The sequence below is a fragment of the Eubalaena glacialis genome, chromosome 4 (genome assembly GCF_028564815.1).
Source record: "Eubalaena glacialis isolate mEubGla1 chromosome 4, mEubGla1.1.hap2.+ XY, whole genome shotgun sequence".
NCBI lineage: Eukaryota > Metazoa > Chordata > Mammalia > Artiodactyla > Balaenidae > Eubalaena > Eubalaena glacialis.
Window position 1 is genome coordinate 32241665 of NC_083719.1, and position 16618 is coordinate 32258282.

The following is a 16618-nucleotide window of genomic DNA, read 5'->3' on the forward strand; positions in this document are numbered from 1 at the left end:
CCCGGCCGCCGCGTCCGGGGGCCCGCACCTCTGCAGGGTCCCGTCCGCTCCCCCCGGGGACCCAAAGGAGGCGAATTCCTGTGGGTCCCAGGAGTGCCAAGAGTGCGCAGCGAGACGGGAAATTGCAAAAGTCCTTGGCCCTCTGCCCTCCCCCGCGGCTTTCCCGTAACTCCCGCCCCTGGGCGCGCGCCCCGCAGCTGATTCATAGCCGGGGCGCGGGGCCGGCCCTGCACGTCCACACCCGCGCTCGCCCCCGCCTCGCACCGGGGCGGCAGCCACGCCGACGACTCAGCCCGGCTCGCGGAGCCTTCCGCCCGCGGGGTGAGTACCCACCCGACCGCCCGTCCCGCTCCCCTCCGCGCGCCCCGCCTCCCTCCGTGGCTCTTCCGACGGACGGACCCGGGTGGCGTCGGGAAGAATCCGACCCCTTTGCCGGCCCTACCCGGCTGGACGCGGCCCGGAGCTCAGCCGTCTTCTCCCCTGCTCGGCGCCGCCGAGGCCCCGTGTTTGCTTTGGTTCGGGGTTCGCTCTGCTCCGAGACGGTGCTTTGAGGGGTCCTCACACGTGGCGCGCCGGCCTGGTGCGTAACACTGGAATACTAATTCTTCCCAGAGCGCACGCTGCTGGGGACACCACGATGGTTCCTACCCTGCTTTTACGTTCGCCATCCCACCGCCTCTTTCGCAGGTAGTTGGTAGTTAAAATTCCCATTTGACCCACTTTTGCCTCTCTCCCAGCACTCCAGAGTGAACTGCCGTCTCCAGCCTCCCCTCACGCTCCCTTAACTCCCACCTGACAGTCATTCCTCTCGCAGTCCGCGATTTCCCTCCACCCGGTCTCTATTTACACCTGGAAGCGGGAGGCGCTCACGCGCAGGTGGAGCGGGAAATCCCGGGGAGGTGTCTGGGGTAGACGCCAAGCGAATGGAAGGAGCGCCGAGGTGTCTGGCTGGGCGGTGGGAGCCTTGCATTTGTAACTAACCCGCCCCTCACCCTTTTATAGACAAACCTTTCCTAGGCAAAAAGCACGGAGGGGTTCAATAACTTGTCCAAGACCGTAGAGCTGGCCGCGGTGGCACTGACGTCGCGAAGCGCGGGGCTTTGCCTCTGACACCGAGAGCCCTTTCTTGACAGTCCTTGGCCCGCTCACGCATCCATCCGTCCTGCCTGCCTGTCCTGTGGTGGGAAGCACAGTGCGCAGTGCCACTGAGCAGGGACGCCTGGTAACTGACAAGCCTGAAGACTGAACAAGCTTATTCTCCAACTCAAGAGGGGTCGATGTAGGCAGAGGATATGACAGAACTGAATGTAGTGTGTTTCATTTGAGCTAGAGGGAAAGAAGCTCTGGGTCTTATTCTCAAGTCTAAACTGACTTTGGGACTTGGGTCAGGTTAACTTTATGGCCTCAGCCTCTGTCTCCTCCTCTGCAAAATGATAATGGTTCACACTTGCTATGGGACCAGGCACTATTCTAAGTACTGTACATATGCTAGACGATTTAAGCTTCACCAGTGAGGTAGGTAGCAGTTTTCTCATTCTGATTTTATCAGTGAGAAAACTGAGACCCAGAGAAGTTAAGTAACTTGTCTGTGGTCACACAGCTAGCAGGTGACAGAGTCAGGATTTGGCTTTGGAATCTGCTTATAACCACTGTGTTGTGCCTCAAACTCTAGGACCCTTTTTGGAGTGTCTCCCACCCCACCCCACTCGTGGTGCTTCATTATTGTCCTGCTTTGTCTCTCTCCTGGGCTGCTTTAAAATGCACTCAGAGACCCTTGAAGCTGACGGGTCCCAAAGGGTCATAGTGGCCAGGGGTTCCCAAACTTAGCTGTGTCTTAGAATCATTCTTTTTTTTTTTTTTTTTTAAACATCTTTATTGAAGTATAATTGCTTTACAATGGTGTGCTAGCTTCTGCTTTACAACAAAGTGAATCAGTTACACATATACATATGTTGCCATATCTCTTCCCTCTTGCATCTCCCTCCCTCCCACCCTCCCTATCCCACCCCTCTAGGTGGTCACAAAGCACCGAGCTGATCTCCCTGTGCTATGCGGCTGCTTCCCACTAGTTATCTATTTTACGTTTGGTAGTGTATATATGTCCATGACACTCTCTCACCCTGTCACATCTCACCCCTCCCCCTCCCCATATCCTCAAGTCCATTCTATAGTAGGTCTGTGTCTTTATTCCCATCTTGCCACTAGGTTCTTCATGACCTCTTTTTTTTTTTTTTTTTTTTTCCCTTAGATTCCATATATATGTGTTAGCATACTGTATTTGTTTTTCTCTTTCTGACTTACTTCACTCTGTATGACAGACTCTAACTCCATCCACCTCATTACAAACACCTCCATTTCATTTCTTTTTATGGCTGAGTAATATTCCATTGTATATATGTGCCACATCTTCTTTATCCATTCATCCGATGATGGACACCTAGGTTGCTTCCATGTCCTGGCTATTGTAAACAGAGCTGCAATGAGTATTTTGGTACATGACTCTTTCTGAATTATGGTTTTCTCAGGGTATATGCCCAGTAGTGGGATTGCTGGGTCATATGGTAGTTCTATTTTTAGTTTTTTAAGGAACCTCCATACTGTTCTCCATAGTGGCTGTATCAATTTACATTCCCACCAACAGTGCAAGAGTGTTCCCTTTTCTCCACACCCTCTCCAGCATTTATTGTTTCTAGATTTTTTGATGATGGCCATTCTGACCGGTGTGAGATGATACCTCATTGTAGTTTTGATTTGCATTTCTCTAATGATTAATGATGTTGAGCATTCTTTCATGTGTCTGTTGGCAATCTGTATCTCTTCTTTGGAGAAATGTCTATTTAGGTCTTCTGCCCATTTTTGGATTGGGTTGTTTGTTTTTTTGTTATTGAGCTGCATGAGCTGCTTGTAAATCTTGGAGATTAATCCTTTGTCCGTTGCTTCATTTGCAAATATTTTCTCCCATTCTGAGGGTTGTCTTTTGGTCTTGTTTATGGTTTCCTTTGCTGTGCAAAAGCTTTTAAGTTTCATTAGGTCCCATTTGTTTATTTGTGTTTTTATTTCCATTTCTCTAGGACCTGGGTCAAAAAGGATCTTGCTGTGACTTATGTCATACAGTGTTCTGCCTATGTTTTCCTCTAAGAGTTTGATAGTGTCTGGCCTTACACTTAGGTCTTTAATCCATTTTGAGTTTATTTTTGTGTATGGTGTTAGGGAGTGTTCTAATTTCATACTTTTACATGTACCTGTCCAATTTTCCCAGCACCACTTATTGAAGAGGCTGTCTTTTCTCCACTGTATATGCTTGCCTCCTTTATCAAAGATAAGGTGACCATATGTGCGTGGGCTTATCTCTGGGCTTTCTATCCTGTTCCATTGATCTATATTTCTGTTTTTGTGCCAGTACCAAACTGTCTTGATTACTGTAGCTTTGTAATATAGTCTGAAGTCAGGGAGCCTGATTCCTCCAGCTCCATTTTTCGTTCTCAAGATTGCTTTGGCTATTCGGGGTCTTTTGTGTTTCCATACAAATTGTGAAATTTTTTGTTCTAGTTCTGTGAAAAATGCCAGTGGTAGTTTGATAGGGATTGCATTGAATCTGTAGATTGCTTTGGGTAGCAGAGTCATTTTCACAATGTTTATTCTTCCAATCCAAGAACATGGTATATCTCTCCATCTATTTGTATCATTTTTAATTTCTTTCATCAGTGTCCTATAATTTTCTGCATATAGGTCTTTTGTCTCCTTAGGTAGGTTTATTCCTAGGTATTTTATTCTTTTTGTTGCAATGGTAAACGGGAGTGTTTTCTTAATTTCACTTTCAGATTTTTCATCATTAGTATACAGGAATGCAAGAGATTTCTGTGCATTAATTTTGTATCCTGCTACTTTACCAAATTCATTGATTAGCTCTAGTAGTTTTCTGGTAGCATCTTTTGGATTCTCTATGTATAGTATCATGTCATCTGCAAACAGTGACAGCTTTACTTCTTCTTTTCCGATTTGGATTCCTTTTATTTCTTTTTCATCTCTGATTGCTGTGGCTAACACTTCCAAAACTATGTTGAATAATAGTGGTGAGAGTGGGCAACCTTGTCTTGTTCCTGATCTTAGTGGAAATGGTTTCAGTTTTTCACCATTGAGGACAATGTTGGCTGTGGGTTTGTCATATACGGCCTTTATTATGTTGAGGAAAGTTCCCTCTATGCCTACTTTCTGCAGGACTTTTATCATAAATGGGTGTTGAATTTTGTCGAAAGCTTTCTCTGCATCTATTGAGATGATCATATGGTTTTTCTCCTTCAATTTGTTAATATGATGTATCACGTTGATTGATTTGCGTATATTGAAGAATCCTTGCATTCCTGGAATAAACCCCACTTGATCATGGTGTATGATCCTTTTAATGTGCTGTTGGATTCTGTTTGCTAGTATTTTGTTGAGGATTTTTGCATCTATGTTCATCAGTGATATTGGCCTGTAGTTTTCTTTCTTTGTGACATCTTTGCCTGGTTTTGGTATCAGGGTGATGGTGGCCTCGTAGAATGAGTTGGGGAGTGTTCCTCCCTCTGCAATATTTTGGAAGAGTTTGAGAAGGATAGGTGTTAGCTCTTCTCTAAATGTTTGATAGAATTCGCCTGTGAAGCCATCTGGTCCTGGGCTTTTGTGTGTTGGAAGATTTTTAATCACAGTTTCAATTTCAGTGCTTGTGATTGGTCTGTTCATATTTTCTATTTCTTCCTGGTTCAGTCTCGGCAGGTTGTGCATTTCTAAGAATCTGTCCATTTCTTCCAGGTTGTCCATTTTATTAGCATAGAGTTGCTTGTAGTAATCTCTTATGATCGTTTGTATTTCTGCAGTGTCAGTGGTTACTTCTCCTTTTTCATTTCTAATTCTATTAATTTGAGTCTTCTCCTTTTTTCTCTTGATGAGTCTGGCTAATGGTTTATCAATTTTGTTTATCTTCTCAAAGAACCAGCTTTTAGTTTCATTGATTTTTGCTATTGTTTCCTTCATTTCTTTTTCATTTATTTCTGATCTGATCTTTATGATTTCTTTCCTTCTGCTAGCTTTGGGGTTTTTTTGTTCTTCTTTCTCTAATTGCTTTAGGTGCAAGGTTAGGTTGTTTATTCGAGATGTTTCCTGTTTCTTGATGTAGGCTTGTATTGCTATAAACTTCCCTCTTAGAACTGCTTTTGCTGCATCCCATAGGTTTTGGATCGTCGTGTCTCCATTGTCATTTGTTTCTAGGTATTTTTTGATTTCCCCTTTGATTTCTTCAGTGATCACTTCGTTATTAAGTAGTGTATTGTGTAGCCTCCATGTGTTTGTATTTTTTACAGATCTTTTCCTGTAATTGATATCTAGTCTCATAGCGTTGTGGTCGGAAAAGATACTTGATACGATTTCAATTTTTTAAAATTTACCAAGGCTTGATTTGTGACCCAAGATATGATCTATCCTGGAGAATGTTCCATGAGCACTTGAGAAAAATGTGTATTCTGTTGTTTTTGGGTGGAATGTCCTATAAATATCAATTAAGTCCATCTTGTTTAATGTATCATTTAAAGCTTGTGTTTCCTTATTTATTTTCATTTTGGATGATCTGTCCATTGGTGAAAGTGGGGTGTTAAAGTCCCCTACTATGATTGTGTTACTGTCGATTTCCCCTTTTATGGCTGTTAGTATTTGCCTTATGTATTGAGGTGCTCCTATGTTGGGTGCATAAATATTTACAATTGTTATACCTTCCTCTTGGATCGATCCCTTGATCATTATATAGTGTCCGTCTTTGTCTCTTGTAATTGTCTTTATTTTAAAGTCTATTTTGTCTGATATGAGAATTGCTACTCCAGCTTTCTTTTGATTTCCATTTGCATGGAATATCTTTTTCCATCCCCTCACTTTCAGTCTGTATGTGTCTCTAGGTCTGAAGTGGGTCTCTTGTAGACAGCATATATATGGGTCTTGTTTTTGTATCCATTCAGCCAGTCTGTGTCTTTTGGTGGGAGCATTTAATCCATTTACATTTAAGGTAATTATCGATATGTATGTTCCTATTCCCATTTTCTTAAATGTTTTGGGTTTGTTATTGTAGGTGTTTTCCTTCTCTTGTGTTTCTTGCCTAGAGAAGTTCCTTTAGCATTTGTTGTAAAGCTGGTTTGGTGGTGCTGAACTCTCTCAGCTTTTGCTTGTCTGTAAAGGTTTTAATTTCTGCATCAAATCTGAATGAGATCCTTGCTGGGTAGAGTAATCTTGGTTGTAGGTTTTTCTCCTTCATCACTTTAAGTATATCCTGCCACTCCCTTCTGGCTTGCAGCGTTTCTGCTGAAAGATCAGCTGTTAACCTTATGGGGATGCCCTTGTGTGTTATCTGTTGTTTTTCCCTTGCTGCTTTTAATATGTTTTCTTTATATTTAATTTTTGATAGTTTGATTAATATGTGTCTTGGTGTGTTTCTCCTTGGATTTATCCTGTATGGGACTCTCTGTGCTTCCAGGACTTGATTAACTATTTCCTTTCCCATATTAGGGAAGTTTTCAACTAGAATCTCTTCAAATATTTTCTCAGTCCCTTTCTTTTTCTCTTCTTCTTCTGGGACCCCTATAATTCGAATGTTGGTGCGTTTAATGTTGTCCCAGAGGTCTCTGAGACTGTCCTCAGTTCTTTTCATTCTTTTTTCTTTATTCTGGTCTGCAGTAGTTATTTCCACCATTTTATCTTCCAGGTCACTTATCCGTTCTTCTGCCTCAGTTATTCTGCTATTGATCCCATCTAGAGTATTTTTAATTTCATTTATTGTGCTTGTCATCGTTTCTTGATTCCTCTTTAGTTCTTCTACGTCCTTGTTAAATGTTTCTTGCATTTTGTCTATTCTATTTCCAAGAGTTTGGATCATCCTTACTATCATTATTCTGAATTCTTTTTCAGGTAGACTACCTATTTCCTCTTCATTTGTTAGGTCTGGTGTGTTTTGACCCTGCTCCTTCATCTGCTGTGTGTTTTTCTGTCTTCTCATTTTGCTTATCTTACTGTGTTTGGGGTCTCCTTTTCACAGGCTGCAGGTTCGTAGTTCCTGTTGTTTTTGGTATCTGTCCCCAGTGGCTAAGGTTGGTTCAGTGGATTGTGTAGGTTTCCTGGTGGAGGGAACTAGTGCCTGTGTTCTGGTGGATGAGGCTGGATGTTGTCTTTCTGGTGGATTCGTCCACGTCTGGTGGTGTGTTTTGGGGTGTCTGTGGCCTTATTATTATTTTAGGCAGCCTCTCTGTTAATGGATGGGGCTGTGTTCCTCTCTTGCTAGTTGTTTGGCATAGGGTGTCCAGCACTGTAGCTTGCTGGTCGTTGAGTGAAGCTGGGTCTTGATGTTGAGATGGAGATCTGTGAGAGATTTTCACCGTTTGGTATTACGTGGAGCTGGGAGGTCTCTTGTGGACCAGTGTCCTGAAGTTGGCTCTCCCACCTCAGAGGCACAGCCCTGATGCCTGGCTGGAGCACCAAGAGCCTTTCATCCACACGGCTCAGAATAAAAGGGAGAAAAAATGGAAAGAAAGAAAAAAAGAGGATAAAATAAAATAAAATAAAGCAATTATAATAAAAAATAAGAAAAAAAATTATTAAGAGTAAATTTATTAAGAAAAAAAATTTTTTTAATTTTTAAAAATAGATTTATTAATTTTTTATACTAAAAATAAGAAAAAAATTATTTAGAAAAAATTTATTAAGAAAAAAAATTGTTTAATTTTTTAAAATAAAAAATATGAAAAAACTTATTAAAAATTTTTTTAAAAATAGAAAATAAGGAAAAAATTATTAAGAAAACATTTATTAGGGAAAAAAAAATTTTTAAGCCAAAAAAAAAAAAAAAAAAAAAAAAAAAAGGACGGACCTAACCCTAGGACTAACGGTGAGAGCAAAGCTATACAGACAAAATCTCACCCAGAAGCATACACATCTACACTCACAAAAAAAAGGAAAAGGGGAAAAGTTAATATATCCTGCTCCCAAAGTCCATCTCCTAAATTTGGGATGATTCGTTGTCTATTCAGGTATTCAACAGATGCAGGCACATCAAGTTGTTTGTGGAGCTTTAATCCGCTGCTTCTGAGGCTGCTGGGAGAGATTTCCCTTTCTCTTCTTTGTTCGTACAGCTCCCGGGGTTCAGCTTTGGATTTGGACCCGCCTCTGCATGTAGGTCCCCTGAGGGCGTCTGTTCCCCGCCCAGACAGAACGGGGTTAAAGGAGCAGCTGATTCGGGGGCTCTGGCTCAGTCAGGCCGGGGGGAGGGAGCGGTACGGAGGAGGCGGGGCGAGCCTGCGGCGGCAGAGGCCGGCGTGACGTCGCAGCAGCCTGAGGCGTGCCGTGCGCTCTCCCGGGGAAGTTGTCCCCAGGTTACGGGAGCCTGGCCATGGCGGGCTGCACTGGCTCCCGGGAGGGGCGGTGTGGAGAATGACCTGTGCTCGCCCACAGGCTGTTTGGTGGCGGCAGCAGCAGCCTTAGCGTCTCATGCCCGTCTCTGGGGTCCGCGCTGATAGCCGCGGCTCGCGCCCGTCTCTGGAGTTCGTTTAAGTGGCGCTCTGAATCCCCTCTCCTTGCACGCCGCGAAACAAAGAGGCAAGAAAAAGTCTCCTGCCTCTTCGGCAGCTGCAGACTTTTTCTCGTGCACCCTCCCGGCTAGTTGTGGTGCGCTAGACCCTTCAGGCTGTGTTCACGCAGCCAACCCCAGTCCTCTCCCTGGGATCCGACCGAAGCCCGCGCCTCAGCTCCCAGCCCCCGCCCGCCCCGGCGGGTGAGCAGACAAGCCTCTCGGGCTGGTGAGTGCTGCTCGGCGCCGAGCCTCTGTGCGGGAATCTCTCCGTTTTTCCCTCTGCGTCCCTGTTGCTGTGGGATCCGCGCTGATAGCCGCGGCTCACGCCCGTCTCTGGAGCTCGTTTAGGCGGCGCTCTGAATCCCCTCTCCTTGCGCGCCGCGAAACAAAGAGGCAAGAAAAATTCTCTTGCCTCTTTGGCAGCTGCAGTCTTTTTCCCGGACTCCCTCCCGGCTAGCACCGAAGCCCGAGCCCCAGCTCCCAGGCCCCGCCCGCCCCGGCGGCTGAGCAGACAAGCCTCTCGGGCTGGTGAGTGCTGGTCGGCACCGCTCCTCTGTGCGGGAATCTCCGCTTTGCCCTTCGCACCAATGTGGGTGCGCTCTCCTCCGTGGCTCCGAAGCTTCCCCCCTCTGCTACCCGCAGTCTCTGCCCACGAAGGGGCTTCCTAGTGTGTGGAAACCTTTCCTGCTTCACAGCTCCCTCCCACTGGTGCAGGTCCCGTCCCTATTCTTTTGTCTCTGTTATTTCTTTTTTCTTTTGCCCTACCCAAGTACGTGGGGATTTTCTTGCCTTTTGGGAGGTCTGACGTCTTCTGCCAGCGTTCAGTGGGTGTTCTGTAGGAGCAGTTCCACGTGTAGATGTATTTCTAATGTATCTGTGGGGAGGAAGGTGATCTCCGCGTCTTACTCTTCCGCCATCTTGCCCCTCCCTCCTTAGAATCATTCTTGAAGCTTTTCAAAGCGCTGGACTCCAGCTTCACCTGCCTACTCAGAATCTTCAGGGCATGCTAAGTTTGGCATCTCCCCGAGAGCGTTCAGTATTGTTAGAATGCCTCCAGTGGCAGGGAGCTCACCAGCTAACGTGATTGTTGGACAGAGCTAATTCTCAGCTGTAACTTGCCTCCTTGTGGTACCTGTTCTGTCTCCTGTTGTCTCAGCACATGTGTCTAAAGCTTCTGTATCAAAGGCCACCTTGAGAGGAAAGGGCTGGTCTTAGGTGTCCAACGGGAACTGGAGCCACACGGGGGAGAACGCTTACACACTGGGTCTTTTCCTTCTACCCCTGTCTTTAACCTGAAAGAGCAGGAACATCTACCGGGGTGCACAGGGGTGTTCCACAGTCTCTGTTGTTTCTTGTAACCCTTTTGTCCTGAAAAAGGAACCAAATCAGGCAAACTATCAGGGTGTTGAAAGAGGAATCGGTGGTACTGTGATTTGACAGGAGGAAGGCGTGTGTTTTCCTTGTGGGAGGATTTTTGGCTTGGGTGGAAGGAAAACTGAGTTAGTGTCATCTTGCTCACTTACAGGAACAGTGAGCCCTGGCTCTCTTTTCCCTGGGGGAGGAAGTCCTCCTTGATTGAAAAAAATATATGAAAGGGGGAAATATAAGACAAATAAGATTTTGTGAGAAATACCCCTCCCTCCAAGCAGGCTTCCTTGCTCTGTAAAGCACAAGTTTCTTCTCCAGCAGCTGTGTCCTTGCTTTTACAAGGCTGTCTATTTTATTTTTGTGTTTTAAAAATAATGCAAATAATAAGTGAATATATATACGAACTATATGAAATGAAATGCAGAACCTTGGTCACTCCTACTCCCACTCAGAAGAGGGTAAGTTGAGATTGGTACCTACTATTCCAAGATTTCTTCTTTTCTGTACAATTGCATAATATGTATATATACACTGTTTTTTTAAAGATATTTTTCTTTTTTTTAAATTGTACAATTATCTATCTATCTATTTATTTATTTATTTTATTTTTGGCTTTGTTCGGTCTTCGTTTCTGCACACGGGCTTTCTCTAGTTGTGGCGAGTGGGGGCTACTCTTTGTTGTGGTGCGTGGGCTTCTCATTGTGGTGGCTTCTCGTTGCAGAGCACAGGCTCTAGGCGCGTGGGCTTCAGTAGTTGTGGTGGGCGGGCTCAGTAGTTGTGGCTCCCGGGCTCTAGAGCTCCGGCTCAGTAGTTGTGGTGCACAGGCTTAGCTAGTCCGTGGCATGTGGGATCTTCCCAGACCAGGGCTCGAACCCGTGTCCCCTGCATTGGCAGGCAGATTCTCAACCACTGTGCCACCAGGGAAGCCCTACACTATGTTTTAATATATGTAAATGAGATCTTACTATCACTGTGCAGCTTACTTTTTCACCCCCAAGTCTTAGAGATCTAGCATCTCTGTATGTACCTCTTTTGCTAATGGCTACATGTTATTCTAAAGTAATAATGCTTATTCTTATTATTTTAATTAGAGACATTTATTCATCCTTTCCCTTATTGATGGACATTTGAGTTGTTTAAAATTATTCAGCATTAGCAACAGTGCTTCAGGGAAGATTGTGCATTCATCTTTGTGCTTAAGCCTGAGTATAATATCCTAGGAGAGAGATTTGTGGGTCAAAGGGTTTATCCATTTTTCAACTTGATAGATAAAACCCTTCAAATTGCACCACTGACGCACCCCAGGTACTAATTTAAACTCAGCCCATGAGAATCTATTTCCCTCATCCTTCCTAAAACCAAGTGTTATCTCTTTTTTTTTAATTTAAATTTTCAAATCTGGTAAATGAGTGAAACCCAATAAGGCATTTTAATTTGCATTTTGCTGATTATTGCTGCAATTTAATATTTCTAAACACAATATTTATGGATCATGTGTGTCTCCTGTCAATTACCTGTGCGTATCCTTTGCTCACTTTTCTACTGAGTTGCTTTCTCTTATTTCTCTTTACTGCAGAAGCTCTACAGGCACTCAGTTTCTTAATCTTTTGTCTGTTGTAGATGATGCAAATATTTCTTCTAGTGTAATGCTCATTTTCCAAATTTTTTTTATTATGGTAAAATACATAATATAAAATTTACCATTTTAATCATTTTAAGTATACAGTTCTGTGTTGTTAAGTACATTCATACTGTTGTGCAACCATCACCACCATTCATCTCCAGAACTCTTCATCTTGCAAAACTGAAACTCTGTACCCATTAGACAATAATTCCCCGTTCCCCCTCTCCCCAGCCCCTGACAACCATCATTCTACTTTCTGTCTCTATGCATTCAAATACTCCAGGTACCTCATATAAATGGGGGTATCATATAGTCTTTGCCTTTTTGTAACTGGCTTATTTCACTTAGTAAAATGTCCTCAAGGCTCATCCATGCTGTAGCATGTATCAGAATTTCTTTTCTTTTTAAGGCTGAATAATATTCCATTGTTTATGTATACCACATTCTGCTTATCCATTCGTAATGCTTTTATTTATTTATTTATTTTAAATAAATTTATTTTTTTATTTTTTTATTTTTGGCTGCGTTGGGTCTTCGTTGTGGTATGCGGGCTTCTCACTGCAGTGGCTTCTCTTGTTGTGGAGCACGGGCTCTAGGCGTGCAGGCTTCAGTAGTTGTGGTGCACGGGCTCAGTAGTTGTGGCACGTGGGCTCAGTAGTTGTGGCTCATGGGCTTAGTTGCTCCACGGCATGTGGGATCCTCCCAGACCAGTGATTGAACCCGTGTCCCCTGCATTGGCAGGTGGATTCTCAACCACTGTGCCACCAGGGAAGCCCAATGCTTTTATTTTTAACTATCTTTTGCTGCACAGAAGTTTTAAATGTTTGTGTAATCAACTCTGCAATCTCATGCTTTCTGTGCTTTGTCTAGCTTAGAAAGGTCTTTTTCACCTAAAAATTATTTTTAAGTTTTTTTTTCTAATACTTTTATTATTTTGGTTTTACATTTAGCTTTTCAAAATATCAGATTTTTGTATAAGGTGAAAGGTAAAATGTAACTTAACTTTTTTCTTAAGTTTTAAGCAGTTGATCCAATACCGTTTATTTAATCATACAACTTTTTTCTAACTCATTTGAAATTCTGTTTTTACAGTAAAATAAATTCCTATTTATATAAGGCCCTGTTTCAGGATTCTACCCTATTTCACTGATCTATTTTTGTCTCTTCTTCTGCCAGTATCACCTGTGTTAAATGCTACAGCTTGATGGTATATTTTTATATCTAGGAGTATATATTTGTAGTTTTTTCCCTCAGAACGTTTTTTGAAAGTGATTCTCATACATTTTCATTTTGTATAAACTTTCCAAATAACTTGTCAAGTTTAATAAAATCCTATTGGAATTTTTCTTAAGATTTTCTTGGCCTTCTAATTATCAGTAATTTTTTTATGCCTTAATGTCGATTGTCGTATGCCCTTCACACATGCAGGAAGCAGTGTGATGTGACTAGGGAGTGACTCACATGGCTCAAGCTCTGAACTGACTGTGTCAACCTGGACAGGTTACTTTTAGCCTTTCTTAGCCTTCATTTCCCTATCTTTGTATGGGGATAATAATTGAATCTCTTTTCAGGGGGCTGTTATAAGGATTCTATTAATAAATGCATGTGAATCACTTAGCAAAGCACCTAGCAGAGGGTTAGCACCCAGTACGTGCTAGCTGGGATCATTTTCACATTTCCCTTCCTATCCTGCTGTGGGCACTGCAGTGTGCCTTGTCAGAGCAAGAATCGGTAAATCTTCTCCTTCATATATCCATGGTGTCCTAGGAGACAAAAATATGTAATAAATATTGAATATAGTAGTGCTTCTCAAACTTCAGTGTGTATCTGCATCACCTGGGGATCTTGTTTAAATGCAGATTTTTATCCCACACTTTGCATATGTAGTCTCTCACTGATATTTAAAATTATGCTGCTAGTGGCAGTATGTCCTTTGGGGATAAATGTGATTGACATGACTTGTAAATTGCTTTCTTTTAATATTATATGCTAAAGAACTAAATTATATTTATGCTGTTTCCTTTCTTCCTTCCTCCCTTCCTTCCTTTCTTCTTTTTCTTTTTTTTTCCTTATGAAAAGAGAGTTAGTGAAAGTGCTAAATATAACAACAAATTCTATTCTTAGATCTGAAATCACTGAGACAATTAACTATGTGGATTATTTAAAACTGTTGATTTATGATGAAGACAGCCACATAAAATATATCCAGTCTGAATATGAAATGTAAGTCAGCTGATAGGAAAGCCAGAATTACAAGTGTCTTAGCAAAGAGAAAAACGTAAGACATAAGGAACACTTGGGAAAACATAAGATTAAATGTAAGATTAAAAAGAACTCTTGGAAAGCATGGACTGAGGTTCTGCTGTGTGAAAACAGTGTGTGACAGATCTTGAGAAGAGTAAATCAACAGGAGCTACACTCTCATGTGAGTAAATTTCTCACACATCACATTATCTCTTAGTCAATTCTCTCTACTCCCAGTCTTCCTAACAGGGGACTTTGAGCAAGTTAATCTCAACCTAGTGTGCCCATCTGTCTAAAGAGGATGGCAGTATGTTTTTCTATCTGGGACATAGGTTACTTTCTGTGTTTGAAAATGCATTAATAAAGTGCCTGCATTTTCTCAGGACCTGAGAGATCACATTTTTTTGTAGGGAAATACATGACACCCTCATAGACTGATCCAATACCTAAAAAATATCAACCTTTTTTCAAGTCTGTTTGACAGCTATGGGCTGGATTTGAATCACAAAACACTTTTGACTAGTTTACCCCTGTTGGGATATGTATGTGGAAATTATGGAATTGCCAGTACTTGCACAAGACTGAACCCAATATTTGTAAAACACGCATACACACACACACATACACACATGCACACACATGTTTTAAAGAATGCTTTGTGTTGCAGAATTACATAACTTGAGAGAGATCTATAATTTCTCTCATCCTACTCGCTTCCCTTCCCCCACACAAGCTCTAAATTTATAACTCTTAGTAGTTGGGTGTGTCTTTTGGGGCCAGTTTGGATCCTTCAAGTAGAAGACAGCAAGACAGAAATAGATGTTCAGGAGATCTTTTGGGAAAGCATTGTGAAGGATAAAGGGAAAAGGGAGCAGGAATAGGCAGAGAGCACCTCCAAACCCACTGCAGGTCTGAGCCCTGTGAAAGGGGATAGGGAAGAAGGAAGATTGGAAAGGAAGAGCTTCCAGCTACAGTGCAGCTCTGAGAAAGTTCCAGCCAGGGATGGGGAGGCTTTGATCAAAGGTTGTCTATTAGAGGAGCCCCGTGTCGGGTGGAGAAGACTTGGTTTGATATTTGATGGGAGCAGCCAGGGGGGACTGTGGGCTTGGGTGTGAATGTGCAGTGGATCCAAAAGTGTGGCAATGGAGGCTGTCAGGAAGCTATGCAGTAGGTTCCTTCGAAGGGAGCTCTGAGTGGCATAGCTGTACGGTTGCCACACTTCTCTTCTAGAGGTGGTTTTCTGCACACTTCTGAAACTTGCTTTTTCATTCAATATTTTTTGGACATTCTTCCATGTCAACACATGATTCTAGTTCATCCTTTTTAACAGCTTGATAATATTCTTTTGTAGAAATGCACCATAATTAAATTTTCTACTTTCTTTGGATGGATATTTAGATTGTTTTCATTTTTTCCTCAATAAAAACAATGTTACAATGAACAGAGGACAAAATTCCAGAAATAGTATTTCTGCATCAAAGATAATGCATACTAAAATTTTAATAGATATTGCCAAATTGACCTTGTTAAAGTTGTGCTTTTTGACCATCAGTAAGTAGCAATGCCTACTTTTTCAAACTCTTACCAGTGCTAGGTATTAAGACCTTTTTAAGCTTTGCCAATTGGACACCACACAGACACACACAGAGATATACACGACTACTGCTTTAATTTGCATGTATTTAATTATTAGTGATAGTGTCCAGTTTTTCTTTTTTCTCTTTTTGGTTATTGATATTTCTTCCTTTTCTGTGAATTACATAATCATGTCATTTGCCAGTTTTTCTATGGAGTTTCTTGTCTTTTTCTTATTGATTTCTAAGAGCTCTTTATATATTAGGGATAGTAACCTTGTGACATAAGTATTGAAACTATTGTTCCCAGTTTGGTTTTGGACCTATTATATCACTAAAAATTTTCAATATTCATTTGATTGGTGTAGCAGTCTTTACCTTTTTTTGCTTCTGGTTTCATATCATGCTTGGACAGATTATACAAATATTCACCTATGTTTTATTCTAGTAATTTTTTTCTTCCATTTTTACTGAGATATAATTGACATACAACACTCTATAAGTTTAGGGTTACACATAATGGTTTAACTTACATCCATCATGAAGTGATGATTACAATAAGTTTAGTGAACATCCATCATCTCATATAAATACATAATTAAAGAAATAGAGAAAATATCTTCCTTGTGATGAAAACTCTTAGGATTTACTCTCTTAATAACTCTCATATGTAATGTACATCACCATTAATTATCTTTATCATGCTGCATATTACATCCCTCATACTTATTTGTCTCATAACTGGAAATTTGTACCTTTTGCCTGCCTTCCTCCAATTCCCCCTCCCCCTACTCCCTGCCTCTGGTAGCTACAAATCTGATCTCTTTTTCTCCCCTATTTCTCTCCTCCCCCCAACCCCTCCCCTCTAGCAACCACCTATTTGTTCTATCTACAACTTTGTTTCTGTTGAGTTATATTTGTTCATTTATTATAGTTTTTAGATTCCACATTATAAGTGAAATTACATGGTATTTGTCTTCCTCTCTCTGACTTATTTTACTTATCATAATAACCTTTAGGTCCATTCATGTTGTTGCAAATGCCAAGATTGAATTCTTTTTTATGGCTAAGTAATGTTCCATTGTGTACATATGCCACATCTTCTTTATCCATTTATCTTTTGATGGGCACTTGGGTTGCTTCCATATCTTGACGATTGTAAATAATGCTGCAATGAACATAGGGGTGCATACATCTTTTAAAATTAGTGTTTTCATTTGTTTCAGA

General features: G+C 41.9%; 1 protein-coding gene and 1 long non-coding RNA gene across 8 annotated transcripts in view; one reads left to right on the top strand and one right to left on the bottom strand.

Annotated features, from left to right (window-relative positions):
* The window catches only part of LOC133090779 (uncharacterized), a 258562-nt gene extending 257720 nt beyond the window's left edge, over positions 1-842 (bottom strand). For 3 of the 4 annotated variants that reach the window (XR_009700807.1, XR_009700806.1, XR_009700809.1), the window contains exon 1: positions 443-534. This is a non-coding gene — a long non-coding RNA (uncharacterized LOC133090779). Of the gene's footprint in view, positions 1-442; positions 535-792 lie in introns of those variants that run through there. The other variant, XR_009700808.1, reaches the window with a different exon arrangement.
* The window catches only part of OSMR (oncostatin M receptor), a 63577-nt gene continuing 47046 nt past the window's right edge, over positions 88-16618 (top strand). Inside the window, exon 1 of one of the 4 annotated variants that reach the window (XM_061189204.1) lies at positions 88-321. The gene's annotated coding sequence lies outside the window, so the exon portion shown is untranslated. The remainder of the gene's footprint in view (positions 322-16618) is intronic. The other 3 variants (XM_061189201.1, XM_061189200.1, XM_061189202.1) reach the window with 3 other exon arrangements.